At 47.8% G+C, this 18,881-nt stretch overlaps 1 long non-coding RNA gene across 2 annotated transcripts in view; it reads right to left on the bottom strand.

Annotated features, from left to right (window-relative positions):
- LOC135906536 (uncharacterized) overlaps nucleotides 1–18,881 on the bottom strand; it is a 125,589-nt gene that overhangs the window by 57,412 nt on the left and 49,296 nt on the right. For both annotated transcript variants that reach the window (XR_010565759.2, XR_011508565.1), the window contains one exon: nucleotides 9,384–9,519. This is a non-coding gene — a long non-coding RNA (uncharacterized lncRNA). The remainder of the gene's footprint in view (nucleotides 1–9,383; nucleotides 9,520–18,881) is intronic.

An 18,881-nucleotide genomic window follows, 5' to 3' on the forward strand; every position in this document is an offset into this window, starting at 1 on the left:
CGCTCGTTCGCCAAGCGTCAAGAGAGAGAGAGAGTTGGTAGTCATCTCGCGCGTATATACACGGCGGGCCATAGCGCAGCTATACGAAATGCTGCCACTTGTGCCTGGAGCCGGAGTCGGTGGTGCCGTGCGGCGAAACCAGCGCGTGCGGGCTCTTCGCTGCTCGAGCTCTTCGGCGATGGCCGGCTAAAGCGTTAGGCGTAACGCTGAACAGCTCGACTGGCGAAATTATTTCTTTTTATTGCTTCGCTGAGAGCCACGAAGCCATAATGGTGAGAGAAGGGGTTCCCGCTTAAGCAAGCGCGAACAGTTCGTACCTAAGGAGCGTAGAATTTGTCGGCGATGCTAACTGTTGTAGAAAGAGCGGCGCCTGGCTATGTAGCCCCTGTGTGTGTACGCCACTGTAGGGTTGCTTGGAGGGAGCTTACTGATGAGTTTTTCGATTGCCCGTGAGATTTCACAATTGTGTTGTTTTAGGACTCGTACATTGTTTTCGCATGAAGATAACGCCTTCTTGGTTTCGAAATAGAATGCGTGAAACGTGGGAAATAATAGCCAATAGAAAAGAAATGTCACGCACTGCCTCAGCAGAACAATGCAGTTCAGAAGACGCCGAACTCAAGGGTGAATGTTCATTCCTGTTGCGAACTGAATTTCGGGAAAATTATGATTGCAACACTACAGACGGTTGGTATTAAACGACCCACACACACACAGAGAGACTCACAAAAGCACTCAGCAGTCAGGAAATGACAGCACAAAAATACTCAGCGCGGCACGAGAATTTAGGCGCTAGTGAAACTTGATGCTGTTGAGTCGATTACATCAGCGCTGGACCCGATGAATATACCTGCTAAATATCATATCTAGTTTCTTCTTTTCTTTCCTAGTAAACCATTCAGTGGAAGACCCTTTAGGTTTTGAGCTGATTTGTTTATTTACTATACATGGGGGGATACGTTGGGAACAAGTAAATTATGTCGCTGGCTTTTCCACAACGCTCACTTGTTAAATAACTCAAAGATAAAAACAAGTCAAATATTTCAGACACTCGCCAGTTCGCAACCAAATGCGTGCTAGTCACCTGCGATTCAAAATAAGAAAAGCACTAAAATATATGTTTCCTCAAAGTCTGACATACATCTAAAGGTCTTTTATTATTCGCATATTTCTTGTTTCAAGCTGCATGTCTGTTTCCTAATCCCATAAGGCACCAGCGTAGGCCCCGACTATACGTCGCACACGCAGAAGCCCATAGCCCTGTCACCTCGTTACACTTAAACGCGTCACACACACACAAAAAAAAACTAAATTCTACGATACTTCGAACACACCGCGAGCGCCAAGTGACGTCACTCCCATTCGCCTATAAAGCCCGACAACGCAAAAGTGCTAAACGACAGCTAAAGCAAACGAACGAAACAAGGACGACAAAAAAAGCAAGAAAGAAAACAAACCCAAACAGTGAAGGCGAACGCAGCGCTCTCTGCCACCCCGCCTCTGGGGCTCGTTTTCTCGCCACTAAACGAGTCCTCGTTTGGGGTGGGGGGCGTCTTGCACTAACTGCCATCAGTGCCCGCTGCCCACTTTCTCGGCGCTTTCCTGGATTTCGCGTGCGTGCGTGCGTGCGTGCGCCAGAGCCCATCGGCGTGGGCTACACCGCGCCGAGAACGCCACCGTCCCGTAGCGTGCGTAAGCCTTTCGATAGTGAGCGTGCCATCAGGAGAGAAACGCGTTTCTTTCGATTTACTGCGCCCATAGAGCGAGAAGTGCACGGCTACATCGGCTATATACGCTAATTTCCTCGTTCTTCCTTTTTTTCTCTCTCTCTCTCTCTCGTTGTGTTTATCCCTACAACGAGCGTCTTTGGTTACTTCCGCTCGACTCTAGAACCCGCTCGATGAAGCCAAAAGTATGCGTCTGTGTGGAACAAACAGAAGCACGTTCGTGCTTGAAAGCGGCATTGGCTTTATTGGTAATTCGGCTTGAATCGCCAATCTGACAAAACAGAAAAGCCGCCGCAGAAATATGAAAGGCAATAACAATTTCCTGTTTTTCTTTTTATTCGAAAAGCTTGACGCAGGCTTCGAAAATTGATACTCAGGCTTGAACCGTGCTTTCAAGTTAAAAGCAATGTGGCTGTACTTGTTCATTTGTTTGAATGCTGCTGTTGCTTCCAGTCGATTAACCAACATTTTGGAATTGCATTTCGCGAATCAAGGGATGCTTGCCTCGGGCAAAAAAGTACAGATGCCGTGCTCTACTAGTCCAAAACATTAAAGTTAGTAAACATTAAACGATATTGACCACGGTCACTGGGAAGTAGGGGTGTTCGAATACAGGTTTTTCAGACCGAGTCGAGCACTAATCGAATAGGGCCATAGGCGAATCGAATGTCGAATATTTTTCCTATAGTTTACGAATAATGAAGAACCGTTATTAGGATTACTATAAAACGATGTTCACATTGCAGTGTTTCTCATGTGAGCGATTTCCTATCATTACACAGCACGTTATGACGCGTTGTTTATAAAACGCACGAATGGAGAATTAGGAGCAAACCAGTGGTTTCTTGGCACGCACAGGGCCTTTCTAGTGCGAATGATCGCTGTTCGCAGACCGGATAGAAAAGAACGCTATTCGATTCGTCATTCGAAAGTTTTGAACATCCGCACACCCCTAGTGGGAAGGCACATGCCGTCCCTCTAACTTGGGGTCCGAGCTGAAAAATCGCAAGATTTCGCGGCGTAAATCCGCGTGGAAGCCGAGCCATGTTAGGAACGGTGCTGCAATCCGAGAGGCCAGGGAATTTTAACCCAGCAGCTGTCGCTTAGGAGACGGTCCCCCACTCGCTTCTTTCGCTTCCACCTCCCCTTCTTTTTTTTCTCCCTCTCCTCCGTACCAGCCGGTCACTCGAGAGGCGCGAGCTATGGCAACACCGACGAGGGGAAGGAAACGCGAAATAGACCGGGGACGCCCAAGAGAAGGCAGCGACGACGCAGCAGCCAAAGAAAGGGCGTACGCCGCCACATCGCCAAAAACGGGAGCGCTACATCGGCGAGAGCCGCAGCAGCAGCAGCCGCCGCCACCACCACCGCATTCCCGAAGAACGCAGCTAGGGTGGAAGGGGAGGAAAATGGGGAAGAGAGAAGAACGAAAATTGAGAAAGAGCGCCAATGAGGATAGGCGAGAGCAAAATATCGGGAAGAGACAGCCAGCGAGGAGGGAGAGAGAGCCGCCTTGCGCGCGCACGCTCACCGACAGACACACGCACAGACACACGGCGCGCACTGCCCAACAGGCGCGCATTTTCATCCTTACGCAGCCGAAAACATTTCCGCCAAAGTGGACTCCGCCACCGCCGCCCCGAAAGCTGTGACGTCGGAGCGTGCGGTCGGGCTCCTTACCTCCCAGAGTCCCCTTCGCCCTCCCCCTCTACGCTGACCACCTCGGATCGCGGCGCTTCTGAATCGCCATTGGTCAGTTTCCTCTCCCCATCTCGTCATCCTTTCCTCTCCCCATTTTTTTCATTTCTCCTTCATTCCTTACTTTTTTCCCTCCCTTTCCAGATATATCTTCCTTATCCTTTTGCCGCACTCCGTAGCTTATTTTTTTTCTTTCTCTCCTCTGCCGTCATCCCTTCTCAGCGCGAAGTCTCCGTCGCTTCCTTACTGGCCTTTCTTTTCCTTTTCATTTTTCGTTCTTGCCACCCCTCTCCCCGTTCATCATTCTCCCCTCTTCCCTCGTTTCTCCTTCCGAGGAGGGAGGGGAGGAAAAATAAAAAGGAAGAACCCCTCGTCTGTTTCCTCTCTCCCGCTGCCCAATGTAAAAATCGATAACTTTTATATTTATAGATACAGTTCGAGCCGCCGGGCCTGCCCCCTCCATCCACCCGACCGGCTGGCTCGGCACATCGGAACAAGCTTAGGGAGCCAGGGAAGATGGGGAGGAGGGAGTAGACTGGACGTCCGCCATTTTGTCTCTGCACGACTCCCACTCTCCCTCTTTCACTCTCCACGGCGCGCACAAGCTTCTAACGCAAAAAGCACTCCCCCCCTTATCCATCTAGACATCTATGTGTGTGTTCATATACCTTTATGCCACTTGTCTTTCTCCTTTTCCTTTTCTCTTCGTTCTGCAGTTTTGCCCACTGGTCAGAGCCCCTCGCCATTTTCGGCCGCTACTTTTGCGGCGTCCACCCTCTCGCGCTCTCTTCTTAGTTCGACACGAAAAGCTGACGTTCTCGGTTCCTAACCGGAAGTAAAGAAGAAGAGAAATAAGAACCGGTGACATCACGAACGGCCGTTCGCCTTTGATGATGGCGGCTCGGAGGCGACGCGTGGCGGAGTTGAGGCGGTGACGAGGAGGTGTTGTTGCCTTGTCTCCCTTTCTCTCTTCTGTTTAACTTTTGCTGTCTCGCGAGAAGGCGACAGTTTGAGAGCTTTTGTCTGAAATCAGTGGCCCTCGATCGATAACGCCGGGACGTTTTCGTGGAGAAGTGGCGGAATGCGGCGCTTGCCCGACGTCCGTGACGTTTTGGTGGAGCCGTACGATGGCGTTGAGAACAGCCACCAGCATTGACCGGCACGGAAGAATGCGCTGTTAAAGGATGCGATCGTCATAAAGCACGCACGTTAGAATGATGGAACAGATTTGCAAAAGTGTCTAGGAAACATACGGGCAAGACACTGACAGGGAAATTGCCACAATAATAGGATTAACTGTGAAGTTAAACAGTCAAATACACAAAGAAACCTAAAATAAAGACAAGTGCTTCGGCGAAGCGACAACACTGGGATCCGATTTGGTGCTCAACAGTGGATAAGAATAGCTATGTTGGCAAGTTGGTCTACGTTCGTAGTGTGACTTGTGCAGGGCGAAGCACTGAAGCGCGGGGAAAAAAAAAAGAAACAGAGTAAGAACGGAGAATGAAGAGCGCGTACATCCTGCTTTCGCTAACCCTTCGTTCTTTTTTTTCTTTGCTTTCCGCACTTCAACGCCAGGCGCTGCAAGGATCACACAATGTGCTTAATATCTCGAACGACAAACGTACGCTCTTGTTTAGACATTAACAGAACGGAATGAGTAGTTATCACCCTATAAACCCGAACTACGGAGCTCGAAAAGAGAAATGCGCTTGCTGCCTTGTGACGTGAGACGCGCACTGTGAATGAACACTCGCTATCGTGTTGACATCAACACTTCCAAGACATCAACACCTCCCACGTATTCTACATATACGCCCTCCCCCCCCCCCCCCCACACCCCCATGTTTTGTACACACTGTCCATTGCTACAATACCATACCAAAAGCTGCAATACAAATCTTTGTAAGTGCTCTGAAACTACATGAAGGGTGCCGAATATTGATGCTAATTTACTTGAATGTGTGTCGTACTCGTTGGAAAGTTCGTCAACACGTTACGCATATTCTTCTGCCCGAGCGACGACGTTAAGAGTTAGTATACTTAAGGCGTCTGCTTTCTCACTGAATAGGGCGGCGGCGATCCGCCGATACAAAAAAAAAAAAAAACGTCCGAGAACCCGCGCTTTCTCCGAAGCGTCCAGTGTGCTGCCGCTGGACAACGCTCACAGAACGCGCCAACCGACGCGCACGATCGACCGGTTGGTAAAACTATATGACGTCACGCGCCGTAGGGGAGCAAAACGAGACCGTACTGCACTGAGGAGGCCATCGTGCCCCTTGTTCTTTTCTTTTTTCCTTGCTTTTTCTTCGAGCCACAGTCTCTGCCTCTCCAACCTTCAAACAATGGCGGGAGGAGGCAAAAAGGCAAAGTTTGCATTCCACGGTGCACTGACGAAGAGCGTCACTTAACCGCACATGCAACGCGAGTTGAATCCATGAGACGTTCGCCCCGGGTGGCCGGCTTACGCTGCTCGCTGAAATTCCGCCGACACCCGACGCGGTGCCGGAGACGCACTACACACTTTACTGAAAAACGTTGCGCTCCCTCTCTCTCAAGAGTGAGAGATTCTTGGCCACGTGGTTGGTTACGGGCGAGCCAACTCGGGGTTCGAATCCCCGCCTATTATCTCACTCCTCTCCGAAAGAGCTTCTTATGTCTGCTCCTTCTTCCACTCTTTATAGGCGAGTGTGTCGATGTCGATTGTGCTGTTCGTAGATAACACGATGGTAAGGCAGCAAAGCAAGCGCGTGAGCTGGGCTGCTGCCGCTGTTAGCGAGATTTTAACTTCACATTTAAACACAAGCTTTCGGGAGGAGCAGAAGGAAGTGCATGTTGTGGTTGCCACAGTTTAAAAAAAAGAAAGGAAGACGATGTAAAATCAAAACAAGACCCTTACGAGTGGCGGTTTCCAAACGCCGCGGTAACGGGAAAGTCAGGTTCTGTCCCGGTTCGCCGCGAGGCTTGTGTGTTTGTGTGTGTGCACGTGTATTAACCAGTATTCTCTGAACAAATGCGAAAGTGTTCTATAGTTGGCTGAACTGACGGTAACATGTATGCTTCGTTTAGTCTTGAATTGTATAACGATGAATGTGAGGTTCTGTGTCTGTTGTGTTCGCGCTTTGGTGCTTGTTTTCGTTTTTGAACTAGTGACATTGAAAATCAAAATAGAAGAGCAGTCTCCAACCTTTACATACATGTTTACGTAAGGAAATAAGCTCGTGTTTTCGTTCCGGAAAAGAAAACACGTGAATGAATGTTATGAGAAGGTCGAATCATTGTTAATCCTCAAAATTAAAAATCTTCGTATATCGTAGTAAATCAAGACGACCTTCGTTTGCTACTACGTGGGCATATGTGTTGTTCTCATTACTGTTTGTTTCAAATGAGTGTGAAATCAAAACTTCGTCGCTCTTAGAAAGAGCAAATGTGTTTGGCAAACCACTGTTCCACTTAGGTTGCTGTGCAGTACGTTGACGGTGATATGGCAGCGTGTGCTTCTGTAAGCCTCCCTCGGAAACCGATGGCGAGAACTTAACGTATAAACTGAGATTTTACGCACTGAGATTTTATGTGTAAGCATACACATTTGCAACTCGAAACTACGCACAGTTGTCCGCAAACGTTTGCGGGACACATGATAAGCGAGAAGGCTGAATTCCGGCGGGGCCCGAACACCCACAACCGTGAATTCAAAGTTCTAATTAACATCCGCATTCAAAATTTCTTCGAATTCAATTTTAAACAAAATTTGAAGTTGAACTTGAAAGTTCGAGTTCTACTTCCAAGCGTCTATTATATTAATTAATTAATATCTTAATTATTAATTAATATAATATCGCCCATTCCTAGTCAGAGAAAGAACATAGTTTCCGTGGAAGCAGTGTCCCGTAATGTTTTGTGGACAACTGTACATGTTTGCCACACGTGATCTACCAGAAGTAACTGTCATTTCCATCACATCAACCGTTTCTTATATCCGGGGCAGTCTGTCGAGATCAAGAACTTTTCTTATCAGAAGTCCACGCTGCCAGACGCCACTTTTCTCAAACCAACACGTGTAACATGTTTCACTCATTCCAGTGTGTGTTCTTTTTTTTTTTCTCTCATTGATCTTACCGAGCACGGATAACAAAATAGGAAAAAAAAAATGTCGTGTGCTCCGAACCAAAATCATTATCGCTGTGTTGGCAGTGGAAATGGAAACTCAAATGCTGTGAAAAACAAAGAGCTATGCATTTCCTCTGCCAGCATCGCTGCGTGGAAAGGCCAGGACCAATCAAGAAGAAAGGTGTCGGTAGTCTTCTTGCTGCCCGCCTCATTCCATTTTTTCGCATGTTTTTCCTCGCTCATACAGTGTTGAAACGTGTCTCCAGAGGTGCTATTGAACGATGATTTTATTCGTGCGTTTTATGACGTTCTCTGTGCGCAGCTCGCGCACAGAGAACGTGACCCAAGGTCACTCTGAAGCCTGCCCGCAAATGCGAGAACAGAACTCGAGCGCAGTCCATAAAGGAAAAATTGTTAGAAATTGCTCGATTCTCATTTTCATCGAGCTGACCAGTCCAAAAATTGAAGTCATCTCTTTTTTTTTCTTTTCCAGAAAGAAAAGGAGGCGTAGCATTTGTGATCACTTGCACAAAGCAACTCAGTAACGATGTTTCCTCGAATACTAAATTGCATAATTATTTGCAATTCATGGTACTGTGTCGAGGCTGCGTCATGCACTCACGGGCTTGCTTGAGATATCGAATCAACGTGAATAATTTTGGGTCATGTTAGAAGCGTTGCGTTTGCGTTAAAACTTTTCAAGAGCAAAAACTTGACGAGATGAAACGACTGCTTACAGGTGGTTTAAAGAAGACCTGACATAACCACGGCCCTGTCTTCTGTTCACATTTAGCTGTTGAATTGTATTCTGTCACGTGACCGAGTTTTTGCGACAGCGAGTAAAATCCGGTGCTAAAGTATGTCAAAAGTACCTACTCAGGAATTAACCCACTTGTCTGTAAAAAACACACATACACGTAGCGAAAAGAAGGGGAATGCATTATTGATTTATTTAACCGACCATTCATTTCAGGAGTGAAAGTAGACAGAGATACTAAGGTTAACACACAGTGCACCGCCATCGAAACCTACTCAGGGGGTTAAGAATGAGATAAAGCAAGCAAGCAAGCAAGGAAAAAAAAAAAGACGAAAAGAAAAAGGAACAAGTATTCCGTGAATTTGTACAGTCGATGTAGTTGATGTGTCGCGTCTTGTAGCCGTTATTTTACACGGTTTCGGTGTTTAATTTCTCGCGAGGCCACGAGATTGGCGCCACTCGGGAAAAAAAAAAAGGCACACGGTGGTCTCTTCTCCCGTCGCTTCGCATTCATTCGTACACGTTCACGCCGCCCTCTTTCACGAACTGTCTGGTCCCCTGCTGCTGGCAACATTTCGCGGCGCACACAGACTCGAGGTGCCATCCAAGAGCGCCTGGATCGCTCGAACTGTTTGATGGTTTGGAGTAAAGAGCCGTTGATTTACGGTACCGCTCGAGGTTAACCGTAAAACAAGGTATGGAAATCAAGTTGGTCCGATAGCGTCAGCCGTCAGAAACAAGTGAATAACACTGAAGCTGGAACTGACTACACGGCAAGCGTATGGTTCGGCGCAATCGGTCGATTTGAAATGCAGCATCGTTATGCTTCAGATCTCTTGAAAAAAAAAAAAAAAGACGCCGACTACGCCGAAGCATGGGACCGGACTGTTTCATTAGGCGAAACGAGGAGGCGCTTAGAGCTAAGTTAAGAAGAAAAAAAAAATAAGCACACAGTTACCTAACCAGAAAGATTGTACGTCGTGTGAATGTCTGTTTAACCATTTCGCGATGAAGGGGAATGTGTTTTTTATATACATAAGACATATACTATATAAATATATAGAGAAAGGAAAGAGAGGATAAATACATGCCTTTCTTCGGTTGTACGCCGGGAGCTGCTTTCCAAGGCCCCCGGTGTGGGCGCCGCCACCAAATTTGGAACAGGTACTCTTTGACGTTCCATACGGGTGATATTGTGGCGGCTAGAGGCCCGCACCAGCGGCGCTCCTGGGCGAACAAAGAAAACAAAAAAATCAAAAGTTATCTATCCTCCCAAGTGTTCCCTTGTCCTTCCAAGCAAAAAAGCCCCTTTTTTCCCGCCTTTCTGTCGTTTCTAACGAAACCGCACTCCATAAGAACAGAGACAACCAGAACTATCAGTGTTACCTCCCCTGCCGCGCGTGAAAGAATACCGTGCTCCCAACCTTCTCCACGACTCATTTTGTTCGTGACGTCACTCTTTAGTTTAGGCGGCAGAGGTGGAGCGGAGTCAAATTCGTCGGGCCCTTGCAACTGACTGCACCGAATCTCATACGTTGACGAGATATTGCGCACTACATTGTATAGGCGTGCTGTATGTACCTCTTACTCGGGGGGCGTTACCCTCGATCGGTCACTTCCGGTGGTGTCCCGTACAGTGCGAGTCGATTGAATGAGCGAGCGGAAGTGGGTGTGACGAAAGGAATGGCACACATCCCACCGGCGTTACATTCACGGCTCATACTGCTCGCTTCGCGTTGACGGCACTGCCGGTCTCTCCAGCAGAGTGTAGCGCTGGAGGCCAACGTGAAGTGAATGCGACCCTAGGAAGTGAATCGATCGGCAATGCAGCCCCTTAGGAGTGAGCAAGTCATAACTCTGTACGGCTCTGGGTGCACAGGCGCGACGCTTGTACATGTCCGAATCGGTTGATGACGTCACCAACGCAAGTGTCGTAGTACGGGTCGTCCGCTCCTTTCTACGTCAGCTGTGCTCAGCATAACAGTCTGTAGAAAGTGATTCACGCAGGCCCTTTTCCCGGAGCATGGACGCCGAGGTTCGCAGGCCACGTCACTAAAGAGCTATAGGAGCAACTATACAACGATTTTCTAAGAGCCGCCCTTGTAAAACTTTCTCCGCGTAGAGAAGTCGTGGCAGTATAGTGTAAGTGCGCGGGCTCCACACCTCTGACGTCATTTCTTCCGTTCGCCTTGACCGACCCAACATCCCTCACGCCAACGTTCTGCCTGCTCACGCTAATGTATAGGAATAATAAAAAAAAATGGCGATTTGTGACATAACTTGTGTATACGGTAGTAGGGTCGGCGCATGCGCAGTAGGCATTGCGTGCCAAGCTATAAACGACCCTGCGGCCAGCGCGAAAAGTGCAGCGTGACGTTTTTTGCCGTCTTTTCTTTTTCGTACGCAGGGGAACCTAGTTCTCTGGAAGCAAATGAAAAAAATAATAAAAGACACGCAGCGGCAGGAGTTAAACAGCTGTACGACCAAAACACGCGCAAACAGAATCACACAGACGTATCATCGCGACAGAATACGCAGTTCTGAGAAAATACAATGACAGCAGCATCAAACACTACGACTAAAGAAAGAAACATAGAAGCAGTTTAATGAAAGCACTGTTAAGTACTTAAAGCAAACCGATTAAAATTTTAAACCATCAAGCGCACAATGTACGAAATCGAGCGAACAATTCAAATAAAAATGTGATAGTTAAAGCCTTCGTCTCGTTTCAAATATTGAGACATCCCAGCAAGGATTGGAAAGTGCGAAACTAAAAAAAAAAGATTGTGGACAAAAATATTCTTCCTGCCATTTAAAAGCGCATGACAGGAGTAATGAGCTGACAGAGCAAACACAAAAACTTATCGGTTCAAGCTTTTCAGTCACGGATTGACTCTGGTGCCTGCTGTTTACTACACACAGCCCCACTCCCGCATGCACCCCCGAGTTAGAAAGCATTATGTTCATTCTTTCGTGCTTCTTCACCCAAACTTGGTTTACCCAGCAGGGACCTCGCCTACCCAATCTAAAAGGCAATGTCAAGCTTCCCCGAAGAGCAGCAGTTGGAAATCTGTAAATACTGTACAGTGTTGGGAGTTTTAGCGAGTCTGCTGCGTTTCCATCATGAACCGGCCACACAGGCTTGAGAGCCATGCGAGGAGGGGGCGGGCAAGACGAGACTCCGCCTGCCTTTTACCGTGCTTGCAAACCACACCGGGCGAGAGCTCGTGGACAGCGTACCGCGGTATCTCTAAGCCTAACGTGCTGCTATAACGTCGCGCAAGGAGAGCGTGACGCAGCAGCAGACGGCATGGCACGCGTGCTTGACTCGCATTGCCTCAAGGCGACGAGGAGCGTCGCTACTGGTCGCAGCGCCTTGGCTCACCGCTGCGGCGATTCGGGGAACTAGACACACTTGCGTGCCGAAGCCGCTGCTCAGTCCTGAGCGGACTTAAATGAGGCGCCCGATAATTCCTCGTTATCCAGAAGTACACTTCACTTAGAGGAACAAGCGAACGCTACTGCTCACAGCCGCTTCCACTGGGCACCGCAATGATGCTTTCAAAGCAGAAGGCTTCCTTGAATCGAAAGTAAATTACGTCGGAATTCTGGCGTTACATGGTTATTCGGTTCTACGCTGAGATGTTAGACTGCAACAGTCCCCTACAAAGTAAAAGCTACGCCTGCCCTCCCATCCAAACTTGCCGCCGGCGCTTTTGCGGGTCTGTATAAACTGTACATAGTGTATCTCACCCTCCGTCTGAGGCAACAGAAGTGCCAAGACCCGCTTGAGTGACCGGCGTTACCCTACCTGCCTGTTCACCACCCTTCAACTCGTACGATGTTTCTCGTTAAGGCTTTATTTTCCACGTCACATCGCTTCGATTTTGACGCAGTGCTTTTAAGTACAAAGTTTAAGCGTGGCTAAGGAGAGCCACGCATTGTTACTGCGAAATGTATGAGCACTGCACACTTCAGGAAGCACGCGCTGTGTTACACTATTACAAGTATAAAACTAAAATGCTTGAGAACGATGCACAGTTCTAACTTTCTTTTTCACCCTCAAGTTTTGAATCGCCGTTTGCACCCGCGTGTAAAACCCTACCCGACCCTCTAGTCCACTGAAAAGCTTGAACCGTAAACGCGATTCTGTCGCAAGTCTGAACACGCCAGCACACATACACACAGACAAAAAACACCAAAACCACAGACAGACATGAAAAAAAAATACCTAGAAGCGCACCACACGAGACACTCAGAAACGTTTTCCCGCCTCTGTAAGATAACTTCACTTCCCTTTTGTCCGTCGCATCCCCCAGTGAATGTAAGTCGCGACGTCGACCGAGAGGCATGACGTCAGCATAGCAAACGTAATTACGGAGCGTCAACCGCAGAGCCAGCTGACTATATTAACTTCGTGTTTCATCGCCCCCCACCCATTCGCTCATAAGACGCGCGTCAGCAGTTTTACAGACAAATCTCGACGCCAGATCAGTGTCCGTGTCGTGTAACGTCGGAAAGCGATCTCGAAAACGCGGCTGTATTTGTCTTCACCGAGAGTTGAATAAAACAAAAAGTGTTCGACGTGTGTCTCGCCTTATTGCGTTGCCACCTAAACAGTTCCTCCCGACGTAAGGACGCAAACGGGAACATTCAGGCTTTACCTGTTGTCCTAACTGCAATGTTAGGCAGTGATTCTCTTTTTCCTCATTTGTACCACTGATCTCTCACTCACTGAACGATTCACGCTCTATGTCTTGTCTATGAATTGTGATTCACTGAAGCATTGCCGCTTTAGAGCCGCACCGTAAACGTTAACTTTTGGCTGCCAGGGAATGTCTGTCTTCCTGGCACCTTCCCCTCTGCGGTGTAGACTCTTTGTGAAACATTTTTTTTGTTTTTCTTTGTCCGAGAGCTAGTTATTACCAAAGTACTTGTGTTTTTGCCTTGCGTCGAGTGTCGCAAAACGTGTCTGTTCAACCTCGGAGTCTCTCCTCCGATGGCTTTTTGTAAATCAAAATAAGAAGAAATATCAGTGAAATAACATAACGTTGCATTTTGATGACTGTGTTTGTTCAACCATACCCTTGTTCTGCCCACCATCACGTGTTGTAAAACGCTGCCACTACACCGCAAGCCCTTAACCTTGAAAAAAAAAAAAGGAACCTCTGAACCGGAATAACAAAAGTGCAAATGGCATTGAGGAGCGTTATAAGCCCTCGGGAAGCTTCTATGCTGTGTGAATAACTGTCTCAGAAGAGGAGGGTTCACCGATCCCACTTGTTCTGGTTCTAAGCCTCAGTCCTACGTGGCTACACACGGACAAAGAATCCGGGAAAGGTGTGTGCACATGGGTGTGTCTCCGAGCATTGCTTTCTTTGCCCAAACAGATGCAGTCCGCTTGCAACGAGCTGATCCCGCTTTTTGTGGAAGCGAGATCGTGGCTGGTCGTTTGCTTTTTTGCGTCCTCTCTCGGCAACACAGAATGGGTCAGCCGCCATTTAACTTGTCACCTCACCACGTTGCATTTACTCTTTTTTTATTTATTTATTTGTTCGCTGTTGCTGATAAAGCGTCAGTGAAGGCGAGAAGCCCGAAAGATAAGAAAACGGGAGGTGCCGTTGGTGAGGTGGCATCTGAAGACCATTGTGCTTGCCGAGACAGAGAGGATTGCGAGGAGGAGAAAAGGCAGAGAAGGAAAGTGGGCAGGCGCTACACGTTGATTCTGATTGTATGCCTAACAGTGTGGACTGTTTCTTTCGCGACAAAGACGCTTTCGACCGAGCCTCTTTCCCAAGTACCCGAATTCCCCCCCCCCCCATGAACTTGACGCCTAGTGTTCCATACTTGTGTTCTTGAAGTCAAATAAAAAAGTGTGACATACAGCAATGTGTTGTGTTTGACGAAAACGAAAAAGAAAGAACACAGCGACATGAAAGGAGACTCGCTGCAAACCAAACCAAACAATATTCACTGTGCCAACCATTTTAGAAGACCCAGAAAGGTCATTGGAGAGGCGAATAATAAACCAAACTACGCCAACGTTTCCTCCCGATGTGCCTCAAACCAGCAGTCATACTGCTCTAGATTAGACTGGCAATGCGCCGAGAATTTCATGCAAAGGAGGGGAATGCGCCTTGCTTACAAAGGAACTTTAAGAAAAGGTAAGTCGTTGAAGTTTACTTCTAGTACTACTACAACACTGCAGCAGGTATGAACGCATGCGAAGCAGGAAAAAAAAAATGAAGGCGACAACATAACTCTGTATCTGTGTGTTAAGCAACCCGTAAGCAAATAAACTTGAACTTGGCTGCGCGAGACATGAAGACGACGTCCCACAGCAGGAATACGCCTTATTTAGGCTCAAACAGAACTAGGCCAACCAAACTAGGAACAACCATTTCGAACAACAGAAACGCGGAATTCACTTGCCGTTTCGCATGATCTGCTCAGCGAGCCCGCACAGATCCCAAATCATCAGACTATATGGATCGAACATTGGAGATCCCCCACGTACACTCTTATACCGCACCAGTTAGGGTCCAATTACAAGCGGAAAACTTTCGAAAACATTTTATGCTTGCGTAAATAGAGCGGTGTTCCACAATGAAATCTTAATATGTATGAAACGGAAATACATGAAATTTATATATTCTTTTTCTTCAATACATAGAAAGCGAACTGTAGGGTGTGGAATGCAAAAGTTCGCTCGTGTACCGTGCTTCCGCTGCGCGCTAAAGAAACCGAGGGAGTCAAAATTATCCCGGAGTCCCCCCGACACAGCGTCCCTCAGAAGACACTGCGCAATTCCGGTAACCCTGCGATGTATTTCGAAAAAATACATCCCACAATTTACGTGACGCAACACGTGCACATACCAAGTTAAGGAATAAATGCTAAAAGGAAGAAAAAAAAATGCCAACAATAAAAAGAACAATCGTCACTCTAACATTGGTGTCCTGCTTAAGCATGCGCGAAAAATGCATTTCCTTCTTTGCAAGTGAGAATGACGTCTTACTCACACGTTAGGGCATGCCGCAACGACACACCAACAAGCTCAAATGTGAACCCTGATCGACTTCAGCGTCGCCGTGTCAGTAAGCTGGCCAACAAGGTTTCTTTCTCTTGTTTTACTCGAGACAGATGGAAAATAAATGTCGGCGCTCCATCGTCGGCAGGCCAGACAGTTGCTTTCGTCCGCGTCCCAGCGACATCATTATCAGCGCTGCCACAATGACCGGATAGCCCCCGAGATAGAAAAAACTGTAATATTGTTATGACTAAGAACCTCCACCAACTACTCAATCTTTGACTTAATACACACACTGCACTCTGTAGCACAGTCGCCTGGCGTTGACTGCGGGCACTTAAGGGACGCTTTGAAATCGTAACAGGTGGCTGACGTTCAAAGTACGTCTTCCTATAGGCGTAGCTTACGGCAGCACGGGAACGACACGCAAGATAGCACAGAGCACTGCTAAAAACAGGGCACACTGATTCTGACAGTAGCCTCCACAGCGCGGTGTTTCCAGTACCAGACTACACAAAAAGACAATGCGCACGCGATGGAATCCTACGTCGAATGGCGCACGTTCAAGAATACAAATTTCACTGCGCGATTATTCACTGAGCCAGCAGAAGCGAGGTTTTGACAGGAGGAATGACAAACCTCTCATCAGCGTTAATTTCATGTTCTCGAACACACTGATTGTCAGGAAGCGCTCCTCTGGACGTTACACTGCGTATAGTTGTAATCCGACCAAGGCACGAAGTTCACATCGCCCAAGTGCAATGTTGGGCTAAGTTGGAGCATAGCTGTCAATGTTTGAGGCGCTAATAGCACACGTGGACGGCAAAGTGAAATAAGGTAAGCGTGGGCGAAATGCAAAAAACGCCCGTGTACCGTTCATTGGGTGCAAGGTAAAGAAGCCCTGGCGGTCAAGTCAAAATCAATCCAGAATCCTGGCGCGTAAAACCCAAGATCTTTGTTTTTTCATTATAAAGTAAAGCAAGGTAACTGGAAGCAAGCATAATTGTCCATCCATCCTTTCGCCCACTTGTATATTGCGTCCCAAACAGTGACAATTCACGTGAATATTAAGGAAAACGAAAGCATGGAGCAGTACGTAAGCGAAGGCCCAAGAGGTGGCAAGGTGACTAAGATCGTTAGCACCAAGACGAAGACGCGCCACCGGGTTAAAAACGTTGGCTTCAGGCTTAGGATTTCATTCCTCGCACACCAAAAAAACGTAAAGTATCACCAGAGATGCTCGTTCGATAACGGGATCCACGGCAGGAGCAGCTGTTCCATTTTCCGAACTTGCAACACCGCCGACGACACTCATCTGGAGGTAACCTCAATGGCGGATGGAAGCGACACAAAAGGTAAGGCAACCAAACACGGCACAAGGCAAGTACGTTTGTTTCATTCGAGGGGGCGAACCCTTCGTAGGGTAAACGTGCAGCTGGTGTTTCTCCAATCTGTGTATTCGTCAGCAACAAGCTACAAGGAGCGCCGTCGTCCCTGGTGTTGGTATTTACCAGTACGAGGCGCTGGCTGCGCGGTTCGGAGTTCCCGCATGAAATGTCAAACAAGCCGCAGAAATGACACGAGAATACGTTAAAGCCACTGGGATCGCCATGATTTTGACAAACCGTTTCTTTTCAGCGGCTGTTCGCCTCCAAATGCTATACGTTCCATGCGTCTCAGTAGCTGTCTCGATGCAGGGGTGTACTACATAAAATGCTCCTATCAAAACGAGCTTCTCCACAATAACGCAGCTCGACCAATTGTAGTTCCTCGCGCATCAATTGGTGGATCTCGCACGACAATTTTAGCGCTGTATGACGATGCTGCACAGAAAGCTGGCCGCAGAAACGTGTACAATTGACAGAATACCGTTACTACGGTACGATTGACCGTCTACGTCAGCCTTATGGTGGTTTCTTATCAGACGTATACTGCCGAGAAAAAAAAATAACGTAAATCATGGGCCCCATAACATAGTAAACCTATTCCAATCTGTTTTTTTTTATTTCAAACTCCTGACGTCAAATTTACGTAACTGCCAACGTTAGCATTCGGCCGTGACCCGCAGCGTTGTTTCAAACAACCAATCAAACGCTCGTCTCGTTTATGGGAGGTCACTTTCGTTTGCTCTGACAACGAATAGCATTGCATGTCATCACAGTTTTTTAAAATCTAATTGGCTGGTAAGAGGAGAGGAGCACGCAGCAGTGGAGAGGGTTTTGTAGGGTCGAGCTGGAGCAGTGAGAGTGGACAACCGGAAGAAGAGGGCGTTGCCGGCGTCTGCGATTGACCCGCATCCCCTCGCTTAGCTCGCGGTGGCTGGTCGAAAATCGCGGCGGCGTGCAACGGAAGGTTAAAAGTGCCGCTAAGACCAAACCTCAGCGAAGAGAACGCAGATAAATGTCGTAAACGTGCCGAACGAACTTGACAACACTATGCGGCCGCGCGAAAATGTTTGTTATACGCTAATAAATACATGGTCCCCGACGGCTCCGAGTAGCCAGCATGGCGTTGCCGGCGTCTGCGATTGGCCCGCTTCCCTTCGCTTAGCTTGCAGTGGCTGGTCGAAAATCGTGGCGGCGTGCAACGGAAGACTAAAAGGGCCGCTAAAACCGAACCTCAGCGAAGAGTGCGCAGGGAAATGTCGTAGACGTGCCGAACCAACTTGACAACGCTATACTGCCGCGCGAAAATAAATACATGGTACCCGACGGCCCGCGTAGCCAGCATGCCGAAATCTATAATTCCTTTCGAAAAGGGGCAGTATCCAGCTTACTAAAAAAATCAGTGTTGTTTAGCATATAATGCATCTTTGATGCCGACACGTCACTTTGACGTTGCCAGTTCTCGCAGTTTTGTGACCTCGCGTGACATGGAGGCGAAATGGGAGAAGCCTGAAATGTTTTGATCGATAGCGGAGTGTTAATGGCAAAAAAGGTGTAAATCAGAAATAATAATTTTTTTGTTCACTCTAATTATGTATAATCAGAGTGTACACGTCATATCAGATGAGGAGTTTTCGCGATTTTGGTGACGTCGTATGACAGACAGGCGCAGTGGGGTGGCCCGAAAAATGTTTCACCAGTCGTGGAGGCTGATTGGAATAGCTTTACAGTTGCAATAGCTTAACATAGTTTGGAATAGCTTCCCGTTAAAAGCGCCCCAAGTCGGTTTTGTGGTCAGGTATTGCTATAAATGTCATCGCGTTTAGTGATCATGTTACGTACGCCATGAAAAAAATTCTTACAGTCGTCGCTTGTCAAATAAATCGAAATTAAAACTGAAAGTACAGCAAAAATAATATGAATTGATTTCTTCTCGGTAGCGTTTCACCCTTTTCAGTAGGTGAGGCTTCAAACCGCCTGCGTGTGAAAGCATGGAGTGTATATGTACAGTGCGCGTCACACTTGTGTAGAGCGCGGGAACGGCGACTTCCGAGGATCTCAGAAGCCAGCAAAGTCTAACGGTAGCTGCTGGTTTCGAGATAAGAACTGTCTGGGCGCGCAGCGGCGGACATATCTAATCTCGGGCCCAGCCACTACCGTTAGACGTCGCTGGC

Source organism: Dermacentor albipictus, chromosome 9, assembly GCF_038994185.2.
Source record: "Dermacentor albipictus isolate Rhodes 1998 colony chromosome 9, USDA_Dalb.pri_finalv2, whole genome shotgun sequence".
In the NCBI taxonomy this organism is placed as follows: Eukaryota; Metazoa; Arthropoda; class Arachnida; order Ixodida; family Ixodidae; genus Dermacentor; species Dermacentor albipictus.